At 42.1% G+C, this 15,417-nt stretch overlaps 1 pseudogene; it reads left to right on the top strand.

Annotated features, from left to right (window-relative positions):
- Window positions 1–6,671: 6,671 nt before the first annotated feature.
- Window positions 6,672–6,801, top strand: LOC138393328 (U4 spliceosomal RNA; annotated as a pseudogene).
- The last annotated feature ends 8,616 nt before the right edge of the window (window positions 6,802–15,417 follow it).

Raw genomic sequence — 15,417 nt, 5'->3', positions numbered from 1 at the left:
GATCTTTAATAGCCAGTCCAGCTTTGCAAGGCCAAATTCTTCACACTCTTGAATTCAACTGTGTAACAAGATGAGCTCCACCAAGAAATAAGCACCTTTCTAGAGACTTGCTAGACTGTCTTATTCTCTGCCTTTGTAGGCTTGGAGGGGACACTATTGATCCCACCTCAAAAACCAAAGGTGGGGGAGCTTTGACTTGGGGGGACAGGCGGTACATGGGCAACGTATGTAACCTGAAATTCTGTATCCCCCATAATAAGATGAAATTAAAAAAAAAAACCAAAGGTGGGGAGATAAATTCTCAAATGGCTCACACTGAATTAAATCATGCTTTATTTATTTGGGAGGCAAAATATTTTATGACTAGTTTTTATTATACTCAGACTGGGCCAAAGCCCAGTCAATGATAAAGACTTTTTTCCATTTAGCTGATTCTACCAGTTATTACTAACATATTGAGGCTAATGAGGCCTGACTCAATATACTAAGGATGCAAAAAAAAAAAAAAAATCCAGGATTGTACAATTGGGCAGAAACAGTTAAATAAGCAACTAACTAATAAAATCAGGCAGAATGAGATAAATGGTCAATATATAATCTGACCATGTCACTCCCCCAATTACAAATCTCCCATAGCTCTCAGAAAAAAAAAAAAAAAAAAATCCGACTCCTTAGATTTACAAAGCCCTGGTGATCTGGCCCCTCTACCTACGTGTAACTTTTTCTCCTACCACCCGCTCGCCTGCCCACCCAGCCCCAGCCACTCAAGTTTTCTTTCCAATTTACCTTGACCTTGGGGCCTTTCCCCTGGCTGTGTTCTCTGTCCAGCTCCCTATTCCTTTCCCCCCTATACCATTTTCCCTTTTTATTTTGATCCCTCCTTAAATGTCCCCGCCCATACACTTCTCTGGTCCCTCAATCTGAAGTAGCCAGCCAGTCCCTCTCTTTATTATCACCCTATCTTAATTCTCTAGGCAGCACAATTACCTCACTTCCCTTGATATGTTTATCTGCGTGTGTGATGTGCGCGGTATCTGTCTCCCTTCGCTCCCGTATGGTGCTGCCCGACAGAACTTTCTCTGATGATGAGTTGTTATTCTGCAGGGGACGCCGGGCGGCACAACAGCCTCTGGCCACATGTGACTATCTGAGCACTGGAAATGAGGCTAGTACCGCTGGGGGATTTTTAACTTTTAAATTTAATTTGATTTTAATTAAGATTTCAATTGGTACACATGGCTACCTTGTTGGACAGCACGCAACTCTAGCCTGTAAACGCCTTTAAGGCAATTTAAGTATTGATAGAATAGATAAACAGATGGAAGAACAAAGGCATGGGAGGCATGAGGAGACACCATTTTGACAGGGTGAGGGGGAGGGGGACAGGAAGAAATCTCTAAAAAAGTGACTTGTAAGGTTAACAGTTGGAGAAGAATTGGGGGAGGGGTAGTGGGTGGTTTAAGTGGTGGAAATAAAGAGCAAGAGCCTAGACAGGGATGTAGAATGAGGACTCTGAGAGGCTAAGTAACTGTATAATTCCATAGGACTGAATTTTCTAACACAAGCCCATCTCCCATGAGACTCCACTGTGTCTGAAAGAATACAACCTTCATGAATCACTACTCTTTTATATATAGAGAGAGAGAGAGAGAAAGAGAGAGAGAGAGGTCTCCCTCTGTCGCCCAGGCTAGAGTGCAATGGTGTCACCATAGCTCACTGCAACCTCAAACTCCTAGGCTCAAGTGATCCTCCTGCCTCAGCCTCCCAAAGTGCAAGGATTACAGGCGTGAGCCACCACCAGAGGCATGAATTACTACTCTTTAGGGTCACCTTTGGACCACTTGAAGGATATACCCCAGTTGCAGGGTAAGGCTCAACGAGGTGACAGTATTTGGGCACCAAACCTGAATTTCCAGCAGCTTCTTAGCAAGCTTCATCTGTGCAAAGCAGGATTAACATGCAGTGAATTCCAAAAATGAATTAATTCACTGTTGTTTCCCGCAGCTACCACTTGCCTGCCATCTCCAGCGCATTCCTCCAGCTCCAGCCTCCCACAGAACAGCTCACCTGCTGGTGCTCCCCATGCTTTCACCAGAGCGAGATCTTCCTCCCCTCCTTCCACAACTAGGGATTCACCCAAATCAGGCCCACCCCATCCCATCGTGTTTGTCAGGCCCCTCTTATCCCCACTACTTTATATCAGGCCTGTCCATAACCCAGACTTCTGCTATTCCTTCCAGAACTGTCTCCTGTCTTCCTACTCTCCCCTGCCTGCCCTGCCCCCTGCCTAAGCTAGTTATTTTCCTTCACTTGCTACTGATTTAATTAAAAGTAATACGATGCTCATAACATTTTGAAATCATAAAGATAGATATAAAAATCACAAGGTACCCATGTTTCACATAGAACATATATAAAAATATAATACCAAAAAATGTACTCATTTAACAAAATTTACTATCTGTAATATGTTGGGCATAATCCTATACATTTGGAATACATCAATGGCCCAAAGATCCCTGGCTTCATGCAGTTTATATTTAACTAGAATACAAATATACAAATTTTGGCCCGGCGCAGTGGCTCACACCTATAGTTCTAGCACTCTGGGACGCTGAGGCAGGAGAATCGCTTGAGCCCAGGAGTTTGAGGTTGCTGTGAGCTAGGCTGACACTGCAGCACTCTAGCCTGGGCAATTGAGCAAGACTTTGTATCAAAAAAAAAAAAAAAAAAAAAGAGAAAAAAAAACCAAAAAACCACAAATATACAAATGTTTAGAAACTAACAAAGATATACTTTATCAGCATGTTACAAGGTGATGGGTACTAATGGAAAAAAGAAAAGGAATACGCAGAGCAAGGTAAAGGAGCTTGGGAGTGCAGGGCTGGGTTGCAATTTTTTTTTTTCTTTTTTTTTACAATTCATCTTCTCGCCTTAAAGGGTTGCAATTTTTAGTAAGGTGGCCAGGTTTACACAGAGTGTCTACTAGGTTCACTGAGAAGGTGATATCTGAGCAAAGACAAAGAACAAGGATTTGCCAAGCCAGAAAGAGCTTTGCAGGAATAGAGACAGAAGGGCAAAGGCCCCAAGGCCGGAGGGGCCTGGTGTGTTCCAGAGCAGGGGAGAAGCCAGTGAGACTGGATCAGAGTGAGGGACAGGGAGCACAGAGAGGCCAGGGGACAGGACAGATGTATGGCACCTACCAGCCATTTTTTGAGGACGTAGGGTTTCACTCCAAGTGAGAGAAAGCCACTGCAGGGACACGGGGTGACAAGCTCCCCGACTTCAAGAAGAGTTGCTGCAGCTGCTAGGCTGAGAAGCAGAGACCTGTCAGGAAACTATCCAGAAGGGCAGGGGTGGCAGTGGGGGCGCTAAGGCTCTGTGTGTTAAGCAGGTGGAGCACACACGGTTTCCTGCACTCTCAGGAGAGCAGGAGGAGGAGCCTAGAGATGACTCCCCGGGACTCAGGGCTGAGCAACTGCAAGGACTGGAGGTGCCAACTGTAAGGCTGGTGGCGGGCACCCCTGCCCTCCCTAATAAAAAAAAAGAAAAAGCCCACGAGACCTGCCGAGAACAATGCCTGCTAGGCCCAGCTGAGTTAAAAGAATAACCACACCTGGATGGTTACCCTGACAAGGGTCTCGGCTCCTGGAGTCCGTCATGGTTCCTGGAGTCCACCTATACCACCAGCCCCTCCTATTTCTCCACACCTGCCCTAAAACTGCAACGGAAAATTCCTTACTCTCCCCGCCATAAATCTTTCCGCCAAAGAAACCCCTACCCCCTAGCCCTAAAATACATATATAAACCCACTCAGACTTCTGGGTGATGTGACTTCTCAGGCCTCTCCGTCCACCCCCCCCACTCCCCCCACCCCCGGGCCTGAGAACCTTGCCGGCCCCCCTCTCTTGGGACCCGTTACCCTCACTCAGGAGCGCTCCAATAAAGCCACTTTACTTATCCATTTCAACTCTGCTCGTCTTCCTTTCTCTGGCACTGGCCAATCCAAAAAACCTTACACCAACCAACCCAGATGGGGAAAGCTGCATGCACCACAGGTTTTGGAGGAAATATTCTGGGTTTTGGCAAAGGATGAGACTTGTCATAGGACTGAGCAACCTGGAGATCATTAGTGATCTTAGGATTTTATACTTCAGTAAGAAATTTACAAGGAAAAAAAGGAGATAACTGGAAACCTGGAATGCTTTCAAGAAGTTTTGCAAAAAGGAGAGCAAAAATAGAGGCGGGTTGAGGAGTAGGGTCAAGGGAAATGTTGTTTCTTTGTTTGTATTTTGAGACGGTCTTGCTCTGTCGCCCTGGGTGGAGTGCAGTGGCATCATCATAGCTCACAGCAACCTCAAACTCCTGGGCTCAAGCAGCGATCCTGCCACCTTGACCTCCTAGAGTGCTACGATTACAGGTGTGAGCCACTGCGCCGGGCTGAAAAGTTAGTTTTAAATGGTAAAATTAACAGCATGTTTGCATGATCTGGAGAGGATCAGCAGGAGGAAAAAAATTGACTGAGGAAAGGGAAAGCTTGCTGGAGCAATGGAGGCTTGGGATCCAGTCCCCCATTGGAAGATTCACTTTAGACACAACCAGGCTAGGTGAGTCTGTGTGTCTGGGGGAAGCTTGGGGTTGATTGCTTCCTCAGTGAAGTAGGAAACTCAGTTAAAAGCTGACGGTGAAGATGGGGAAGAAGTTTGGGGGATTTGAGAGCTTTGGGAGAGCGAATAGACCAGGGATGGATGCACAGCCATCTGTCAGCCTGCGGGTGTCACTGGAAGTGGGAGGTCATGAAAAGGAGACCAAGTTCAAGAGGTTGATGTTGTTCTCCAGGCTATGGGGTGGGGAGAATCTACATCAACAGATAACTTTTTAATCTTCTTAGGTATTTCTTTAAATATCTCTACCATCTTAAAAGCATTCAATGGCTTACCGATGCCTGCAAGGCAAAGTCCAGACTCTAAGAGCTGCCTACCTTCCCAGGCAGGCCACACCCTTCCACTCCAAGCCTCCCAAAACTCCAACCAAACTAAGCCATTTGTACCCATTGGAAGTTTGGTCATTTCTAACACAGAAGAGATTACTCCCAAACCTTCAAACCTCAGAAGCTGATGCCCAGCTCCTGTTTTTACTGAACATTATACTTTACATGACTTATTTTTTGTAAATATTTTTACTAATCATAAAAGTGCTAATTTAGCCTTGCCCTCAACACACATATTTTCATTTCCATATTATTATATAATACCCACCTTTCAGATGAAGCTAGGCTCAGCCAAAGTATGTGTTGAACCTAAAGTCAGCTTCAAGCCAGCCTAAAGAAATATGGCTTAACACAAATGTACCACACAATTTTCTGTAGGTTTTTTTTTTCCTCCCTTATTTTTTTTTCACCGTGAACTTGGCCAGGAAAGCTTAAATAGCTCAGGGTATATGTCCATGATTCCATTTAAATGAGAATCTATCTCCCAAGAAATCCAAAGAACTCCATTATGTGTAAATTTCCCCTAATTTCTTTTCTTTTCTTTTGAGACAGAGTCTCACTCTGTTGCCCAGGCTAGAGTGAGTGCCGTGGCATCAGCCTAGCTCACAGCAACCTCAAACTCCTGAGCTCAAGCGATCCTCCTGCCTCAGCCTCCCAAGTAGCTGGGACTACAGGCATGTCCCACCACGCCCAGCTAATTTTTTCTATATATTTTTAGTTGTTCAGCTAATTTCTTTTTATTTTTTTAGTAGAGACGGGGGTCTCACTCTTGCTCAGGCTGGTCTCGAACTCCTGAGCTCAAACAATCCACCCTCCTCGGCCTCCCAGAGTGCTAGGATTACAGGCATGAGCCACCGCGCCCGGCCTCCCCTAATTTCTATCGGCTCAATCATCATTGTCCTTATATCCCATTTAATACCGAGAAAGTCCAAGCAGCAATGTCCTGGTTTTCTCTTTGGCACAGGCTTGCAGAGGACTGTACTCACCAGAGAGTAAAGAGGCGGTTTTCCAGCTCCTCTTTTACAGGGCTCCCTTCCCCTGCCAGGTGTGTCTGTAACTCTATCGCCACAGGTGTTTATATGTAAAGACGACTTTCTCCCAAAATTCCATTCTCTATCTCTTTGCCACACCTTTCCATAAGAACAGTGGGAAGTAGGTTTGAAAATAAGATTTCTCCAGCTGGCCAATCTTTTAGCTAGATTTGATGCATTTACTAATTTGAACAGATTATAACTTGAAAAACAGGTCGCTGTTAGTGGGCTGAAGGAGTACTTGTTTTCTGCTGGGCTATTTTTAAAGATTCAGCAAAAATCTTGATTTTAAGTCAGACTCCATGCCTGAAAAATCATACAGACTTTAAGATTGCTAATTCGTAAAGGGACCTTAAGCTACGTGGGGCAAACGTCATCAATTTATAGATGAATGAACTGAGATCCAAAAAGAGGAATTGAGTGCGGGACCCACCGAAGTCATGGGGGCGGGGGGGGGGGGGTGCTGAGGAAGAAGTGAAAGCTGGGTTTAACTACTCTTAGTCCGCTGCTCTTGCCATGCAACGAACATTATTTCAATAAATATTTATTGAGTCTCCCATGCTAAGAATGGAACATTCTAAGCAAATAAAACAAATCTATAGTCTCTGCCCTTGAAAGTTTAGGAAAACAAGTTGTTATCTTTAAAAACTAGCTTTGCGGAGTGGCAGTAGCGTAGCCAATGAGGTTTATCCAAGGCGTGATAATTGCTAATTGAAAACTGAAGTAGAGCTAAGCTGTGCCCCAGTGTAATTTATATACACCTTTCAGCTGCTAATAATGTGTCGATTAAGACTGCCAGTGCTTCCTTTTTTAATTTCAAAATATTACAGGGGTACAAATGTTTTTGGTTACATGGATCAATTTTGTTACACTTGAATCAGGATTACAAGTGTGCCCATCCCCCAGATAGTGTTCACTATACCTATTAGGTAGGTTTTTGCCCATCCCGCCCTCCCCCGTGTTTGATTTCCACTGAGTTTTACTTCCCTCTGTGCACATGTGTGCTCATTGGCTAGTTCCAGTTTAATAGCAAGTACATGTGGTGTTTGTTTTTCCATTCTTTAGATACTTCACTTACCATAATGGTCTATGGTTCCATTCAAATTGTTGCAAACAGCCTTAATTCATCTTTCTTCATGGCTGTGTAGTATTCCATAGTATACACACACCACACTTTGTTAATCCACTCATGAATTGAGCACTTGGGTTGATTCCACATCTTTGCAATTGTGAATTGTGCTGCAATAAACATTTAAGTGCAGGTGTATTTTTGATAAAATGACTTCTTTTCCTTTGGGTAAATATCCAGTAGTGGGATTGCTGGATCAAATGGTAAGTCTATTTTTAGTTCTTTGAGGAATCTCCATACTATTTTCCATAGAGGTTGTACTAGTTTGCACTCCCACCAACAGTGTATGAGTGTTCCTTTCTCTCTGCATCCACACCAGTATCTATTGCTTTTGGACTTTTTAATAAAAGCCATTCTGACTGGGGCAAGGTGATATTTCACCGTGGTTTTAATTTGCATTTCCCTGATTAATGATGTTGAGCATTTTTTCATATGTTTATTGGCCATTTGTCTATCTTCTTTTGAAAACTTCTGTTCGTGTCTTTTGCCCACTTTTTAATGGGGCTTTTGAAGCCGTGTATGAAAAGGGTGTTAGGAAACTGGATGTGACCAGGTTGTGTTCACAAGGCTACAGGACCCTACCCCGTGTAAAGCATAGTATTTCCCTTGGAATTATGAGACAATGGGGCCTTCCTACCCCTAGAACCCAAACCATGTGCTTTGTCTGCTTAAAGACCTTGAAGACAACAGCACAGATCTGTTTTGGGATTAAAACTTTGTCTTTTAACCTGTGTCCCCTGCTGCATAAGCATTGCATGAATGGAGAAATTTCTTCCACCTTCATTTTTGGGAAGATAGGTGGGTCAAAGAGATTTAATAGCATTCGGCTCTTACCAGACATAATTGGGGAAGTTTTGTTTGTTTGTTTTTCATTAAGCCCCTTCTGTTCTAGGAAGATTAGGGAAATTTTTTTTTTTTTTTTTTTTGAGACAGAGTCTCACTCTGTTGCCCAGGCTACAGTGAGTGCCGTGGCGTCAGCCTAGCTCACAGCAACCTCAAACTCCTGGGCTTAAGGGATCCTCCTGCCTCATCCTCCCGAGTAGCTGGGACTACAGGCGTGCGCCACCATGCCCGGCTAATTTTTTTCTATATATATTTTAGTTGGCCAGCTAATTTCTTTCTATTTTTAGTAGAGACAGGGTCTTGCTCTTGCTCAGGCTGGTCTCGAACTCCTGACCTCGAGCAATCCACCTGCCTCGGCCTCCCAGAGTGCTAGGATTACAGGCGTGAGCCACCGCGCCCGGCCTAGATTAGGGAAATTTTTGAAAGGACTCTCTACACTCCCAAACAAAGACCACCACGGAACCTGGACACCAAGTGGAGCTGCCTGTGCTGGTAGCAACTATGTAAAATGTGCTCCGAGTTCTGTCAAAACCCATGTCCAGACATTGTGCTGGTGGTGGGCATTGTGGCTTTCAAAAGTCTTGACTCTGTTTATTAACGATATACATTAATTAAAATGTCAACATTTTATTGGGACACTCTAACATGGAAATATTTCCAAGAAATATTAAATTTAAAAAATTCCCACAACCACTTATTTCATAGGAACCCATTTTGCAAAAACAGCACAATGAAATGACAACATATGTACATATATACGCATCTGCATCTCTATGGGAAAGTCATGGGAAAGGACCCAGCAAACTATTCTGAATATCCTATCTGATAGGGAAGCAGGCTGACACAGGAGGGCGTGTCAGTTTGAGGCTATACATTTATGTATCATTTGAGCATTTTACAACAAGAATGTACCAATGTACTGTTTACATAATGTATTCAAAATGTTTTAACAAAAAAAAAAGTCCCAAAGCTGCATTCTTACAAAAGTGGAAATGCTTCTATATTCACATGACATATTTTTCACAACCTTAGTACAATCATCCTTTTATTTATCCCAGGAAGACAGAAAAGAAAGCAACTTGAACATCACCAAGCATCTAGAAGGACGGAAGATGATGAAATAATGCTTTAATAAACATACAAGGGCTGTACTATGAAGCTCATGTTCTTCTACAAAGTAGAAAATACAACAGGTCATTACAGTTGACCTTTCAACAACTGACTTTGAACTGCATGGGTCCTTTTATATGCAAATTTTTTTCGATAAAAGTTACACTGAGTGTGCCTGCCTCTCCTGCCTCCCTGCCACCTGTTCCACTTCTTCCGCCTCTGCTACCCCTCAGAACTATGCTAATACCACCATCTACATGTGGCTATTAAGCACTTAACATGTGGCAGAGTGTGGAATGACAGACCATGGAGACTGGGAAGGGTGGGGAAATGAGAGGGGGCGAAGGATGAGAAATTACTTAATGGGTACCATGTACATTATTTGGATGATGAACACACTAAAAGCCTTGACGTCACCACTGCACCATATATCCGTGTAACAAAATTACCCTTGTACCCTATACATTTATACAAATAAAAACGAATTGAGATGTGCTATACATGTAAAATACACACTGAATTTTTAAGACTTACAATGAATAAAAGAATGTAAACTCTCTGGTTAATGATTTTTATATTTATCCATGTTGAAATGACAACTCTTTAGATGTATGGAATTAAATAAATGTATAAATGTATTCTTTTTTTTTTGAGGGGAGGGGAGAGGAGGAGAGGGGAGGGGAGAGGAGAGGAGGGGAGGGGAGGGTGTATTCTTAAAATTGATTTCACCTGTTTCTTTTTACTTTTTTTAATGTCTAGTTGAAAATTCAAAATTATACATGCCACTCCCACTGTATTTGTACTGGGCAGCGCTGATCTAGAAGGATAAACCAAAAAACAACTCTAATTGCTCCTGGGGGGTTGGTTTCATGGGGAAGACAGAGAATGGGGAATTCCAGCTTCAACTTAAATTCTACTGAATTCTTCTAAAAGGGTTTAATTTTAAATTTCCAAAACTAACAGCAGGAATCCAAGTAACTTCTGTAGTTTAGTTAACAGTCCAGCACCAATGGTAGTTTCTCAGTTTTGACAAACGTACCATGGTTGTGTTAGCTGTTGACACTAGAGGAAATGGTGAATACAGGAACTCTGTGTACTATTGTTGCAATATTGCTGTCGGTCTCAAATCATTTCAAGATAAAAAGTTAAAAAACAACAATAAAGACTCGGGGAGATGCGGGTGGGGCGAGGGGATGGGGGTATATACACCTACATGATGAGTGCAATGCACACTGTCTGGGGAATGGACACGCTTGAAGCTCTGACTCGGGGGGATGGGCGGTACATGGGCAATATACATAACCTGAACTTTTGTACCCGCATAATAAGCTGAAATAAAAAAAAAAAAACAATAAAGGAAGCAAGCAATCCAACAAGATGTGTGTCTTCCACATAAATAGAGATTCTTATAGAGTGCCATCATACTGTAAGGCCACTGGCTTCAGTTTGGGCCGTCTCGCCCAAGCGTCCCTTGTAAACACATTCGCTTGAAATAAGGCAGCTAGAATAAATGTCACATTTCTTAGTTTTTACCTGAATTTCTCTTAATTCAGATAACTCTTTTCTCCCGTGGTGATTACAAGCTGTTTAACTGCTACTTATGTAACAGGAAGATTGTTGGAGTAAGAGGGATGTCGGAGAAAACAATAAAAAATTGGGGGATGTCACTGAGGCCTGGGCATCTGGCAGGTTTTAAAGTCCCCTCACTGCCAGCTCCTTACTTCAACCTCAGATTTAGTCAACCCTGTAGTCAAGAGATTCTTGCTAATCTCTAGTAGTGAACTTGGGGATGAAGACATGAACCAAGAAACCTGTATTATTAGAAGAAAAATGTGTGAAACAACCTTCCGTACATCTATACAGTTGTTACTTTTCACTTAAGTGTTTTCTGAACAAGTGTTACCGGCTGCTGAAGTCCTCGTCTTCTCGCAATGGAAGAATGAAAGCAAGGGACAGTTTGGACGCAGCAAGTGACAAAGTTTATTAAAGTGAAAGTTCACTCTTATTTTTTAATTTTTTTTTCTTTTTTTTTTTTATTTTTTAATTTTTTTTTTTTGAGACAGAGTCTCACTCTGTTGCCCAGGCTAGAGTGAGTGCCGTGGCGTCAGCCTAGCTCACAGCAACCTCAAACTCCTGGGCTCAAGCAATCCTCCCACCTCAGCCTCCCGAGTAGCTGGGACTACAGGCATGAGCCACCATGCCCGGCTAATTTTTTTCTATATAGATGTTTAGCTGTCCAAATTATTTCTTTCTATTTTTAGTAGAGACGGGGTCTCGCTCTTGCTCAGGGTGGTCTCAAACTCCTGACCTTGAGTGATCCTCCCGCCAGAGGAAAGTTCACTCTTAAAGGGGCTTAAGAGTGGGTACACGTCCGAGCGGACTGTGGCCCTGGGGTCTCTTCCGGTTTCTAATCAGCAAGCGATAGCATGACCCAGAAGGGGTAGGAGTGGGCACATGTCCCAGCGGACAGAGGCACTGGGGTCTCTGCACCATCATCCCTTTCACTCTCGTCTGGTCTCTCCTCCTTCCTGACATTGTCTCTTCTCCTTTTTTCCTTGACCAATGGGGATGTTGTTTCCTTCCTGCTGTGGGTGGGGGTGGGGGTTCACCTTATGGTTAGGCCCGGATGTGTGGTGGTGTCCAAAGCCCACAGTGGGGTGGGTGGGGTGCAAACCATAACATATAACGTGTCCTGTGTTGTTTCTGTCATGCTTTTTGTGACAGTTGTGTTTCCCCTTATCTTTGTTATTGTTCCAGTACGTTCTCTTACTCAGCATCCCATTTAAGTTGCTTGCTTTCGTATTTTCTCTGCTCATGCTCCCCTTTTCTCACGCTCACATTCTGTGACACTTGGGGCTACCCTCATCTTGCAGGGCATTTTCTTCCTCGGCACCCCGTTTGTTTACACGGCCTCTTCATACTTCCTCTGCTCAATCTCACTTTCCTACCTACGCTAACACAGAACTAAATCCAGCGCGCAATTGAGCGGTGATGACAAGTAAAACTGTGGATAATAAAATCAAAAACAGATGAGACACAGATAGACAGATATTTGGATACTTCATAACTGACCCAAAGAAGATAAAACACTGAATTGGAGTGTAAAATATTTCTATTTTACATGAACAAGGTTTAAAACAAATGAAAGAGTACGAATATAAAATATAGAAATTGCAACAAATACAAAATATAGAAATGACAACTTATCAACATGAAGCAGATTGTTTAAGTATAGAACAGAAAGTTATAATAAAGTCTTTCCCAAAGGTGACTCACCCACAAAACAATTATTATAGTAAAATAATGTGCACATTTAAACAGATGTCCCACCATCACTACCACGTATGAATAGCTTAAATAACCTTTTTTTAAAAAAAAAATCCTTTCAATCTGTTATAGCCTGAATTGTATCCCACTACCCAAATTTATCGGATGAAGCTCTAACATCTATTATGACTGTGTTTGGAGGTAATTAAGTTTAAATGAGGTCCTAAGGGTGAGGTTCTAATCCAATAGGATTTGTATCCTTTCAAGAAGAGGTGACACCAGAGCTCTCTCTCCCACTTTATGTACACACACAGCAAAGGCCATGTGAGGACAGAGTGAGACAGTGACATCTGTCATCTGCACGGTGAGGAGAGAGGTCTTACCAGAAACCAACCCTGCTGGCACCTTGATCTCGGATTTCCAGCCTCTAGAACTGTAAGAAAATAAATGTCTGTTGTTTATGCTAAAAACAACAACAATAATAATAGTAATAATAAAATCACATGTAACAACAACAAAAAAGGCTGGTAGGTAGATGGGAATACATGGAGAAATCTAGTATTTCCTTCTTTTCTTAATAGAGATCATCCAATGTTGTCTAACATTGAAATAAGTAGTTAAATTAAACCCTTCTCAAACTTTTTTTTTGTAAATCCCACTTCTCTCTTTGGAAAAAGAGTCATGCCGTAAGCAGAAGAAATTCAAGAATTTACAAAAGAGATTCACCATTGTGATTGAATGAGTGACTTTGGAATAACCTTTACCACCACCGTCTCTATGGCTGAGAAAAAGAAACAGAGGATCTAGAAGCCTGAAACTGACATTTCTGACTCATACAGCTCCCTTGCACTGTTTTTCCACTGAAAAGTGATCGAAACCCAAACCTTCTCAAGCTTGAGAACCCCGCAGCCAGCTGTCCCTCACCTTTTCCCCACTTCCCACCTGAGTCCCAGAAAAGGATGATAGAAAATCTTTAAAATGATTGCCTTTGGGCATTTCTACTTATCTCCAGAAGCATCCCGACTTTTTCAATCGAAATCTAGTGACAAAATTGTGTTCACCTTAATTTTGTAAATCAGTAAATCATCATGGGAGTAGGCATGAGGACCATCTGGATGGTGGAAATGTTTTATATCTTGCTTGGGTGATATTTACATACGTGTATACCTTTGTCAAATTCAAAGTGTATGCTTAACAGGAATGCATTTTTGGTATGTAAATTATATCTGTTTAAAAAAGCAATACGTTAATTCCATAAATACATTCTCTTATGATATTTAATAAAAGGGAAAAAAACAATTTATGTTCATATAAATTGACTTGATGTTATCTGAATCAGTGAGAGATTGAACTGCTTGGAATTTCTACCTTGGGAACTCTAAATCTATTAATAGAAGAAGTGATAGACAAAACATGGTAAAACTTTACTTTTTTCAGTCTAAAGAGAAGATCAGGGATCCCCCTCTCTTTTCAGAGCCTGAGGGCTCTCTGTTGGCAGCTCTGGAAGAAAAATCCTAAGGCACTTCTAAGAGCAAACCACACATTCAATCTTATAGTATTGTTTTTTTTTTTGGTTTTTTTTTGGGGGGGGGGGAACAGAGTCTCACTGTGTTGTCCAGGCTAGAGTGCCATGGCATCAGCTTGGCTCACAGCAACCTCAAACTCCTGGGCTCAAGCGATCCTCCTGCCTCAGCGTCCCAAGTAGCTGGGACTATAGGCATGCGCCACCATGCTCGGCTAATTTTTTCTATATATTTTTAGTTATCCAGATAATTTGTTTCTATTTTTTTTTTTTTTTTGGTAGAGACAGGGTCTTACTCTTGCTCAGGCTGGTCTCGAACTTCTCAGCTCAAACCATCCGCCCGCCTCGGCCTCCCAGAGTGCTAGGATTATAGGAGTGAGCCACACCTGGCCTTATAGTATTGTTTTTAATTCTCTGAGTTACCACTTGCCATCTTCTGGGCCCTTTGTAGTAACTCTCTCACTTTTGTCTTTCTGTGCCATCTTCCCCGGTCCAAATACTTGATGTAGAGTGGATCCCATCCAGAAAACCAGGGTTCTAGTCCTAAGTGATAGCTACACCATACTGCTGACCTTGACTTTGACCTTGTGAACTTAACCCATCCAATGTCTTCATTTCTTTCTGTGATGAGGAGGGTGGGCAGAAAAACATTGCTGTAATGCTTAAGTTTAATTTTTTCATTACAAAAGAAAATGGAGAAAATATAATTCAAACTATAGCAGAAGCAGGTAAAAGGAAAAAATGAAAGTCTCTCTCTATTATTTGTCTCCATGGGGTAACCATATTAATTTGGGTATATTCCTCCATATTTTTTAGGGCAAAAAAAATTATCATCAATTATATATATCAATATAGAACTTTTTTTTCTTTTGACTTAACAATATAGCACTCTGTTCTGACAAGTAATATAAGCTACATGAGAGCAAGGATTGTGACTGCTTCATTCACCACTATATTTCTGGAGACTAGAACAGTGTCTGGCACAGAGCAGATACCAATAAATGTTCACCGAATGAATGAATGGACATGAATCCTCCTTTCTGTGAGATCAACTAGAAGTTCCATGGGGTCGGGGATGTGTCTATTTGGTCCACGTCTATGGTTCCAGCTCAAAAATACCTGGCACATCATATGCACTTCATAAGGATTTGCCAAATTAGAAAAAAAAGATTAGTGATGAAACTGCCTAATTCTTTTTAGCTGCGCCAGTGTATTGACATAACACAGTGCAATCAACTATTCCCCTATTGATGTAAATGTCTCTTACAAATACCACTGCAATGATCATCCTTGTACACCTACTTTCGTTTAAAGAATTTTGTAGGATAAGAATCTCTTTTGGGGAGAATCATTGATTGGGTTCAAATGATTTTGAATTTTGTGACTTTAAAACACTTGGGATTAATTTTTCAGCCTGTATGAGGGCTGGTTCCCATAATTAATTTTGCAAAATGATCTACCTTACACTTCTCCCTGTAGAAATCCAGTGTCTTCTGAAACTCTAGATACAGCCCAAACACTATAA

This window comes from Eulemur rufifrons, chromosome 10 (genome assembly GCF_041146395.1).
Source record: "Eulemur rufifrons isolate Redbay chromosome 10, OSU_ERuf_1, whole genome shotgun sequence".
NCBI lineage: Eukaryota > Metazoa > Chordata > Mammalia > Primates > Lemuridae > Eulemur > Eulemur rufifrons.
This window is presented reverse-complemented; position numbering and strand designations above follow the sequence as displayed.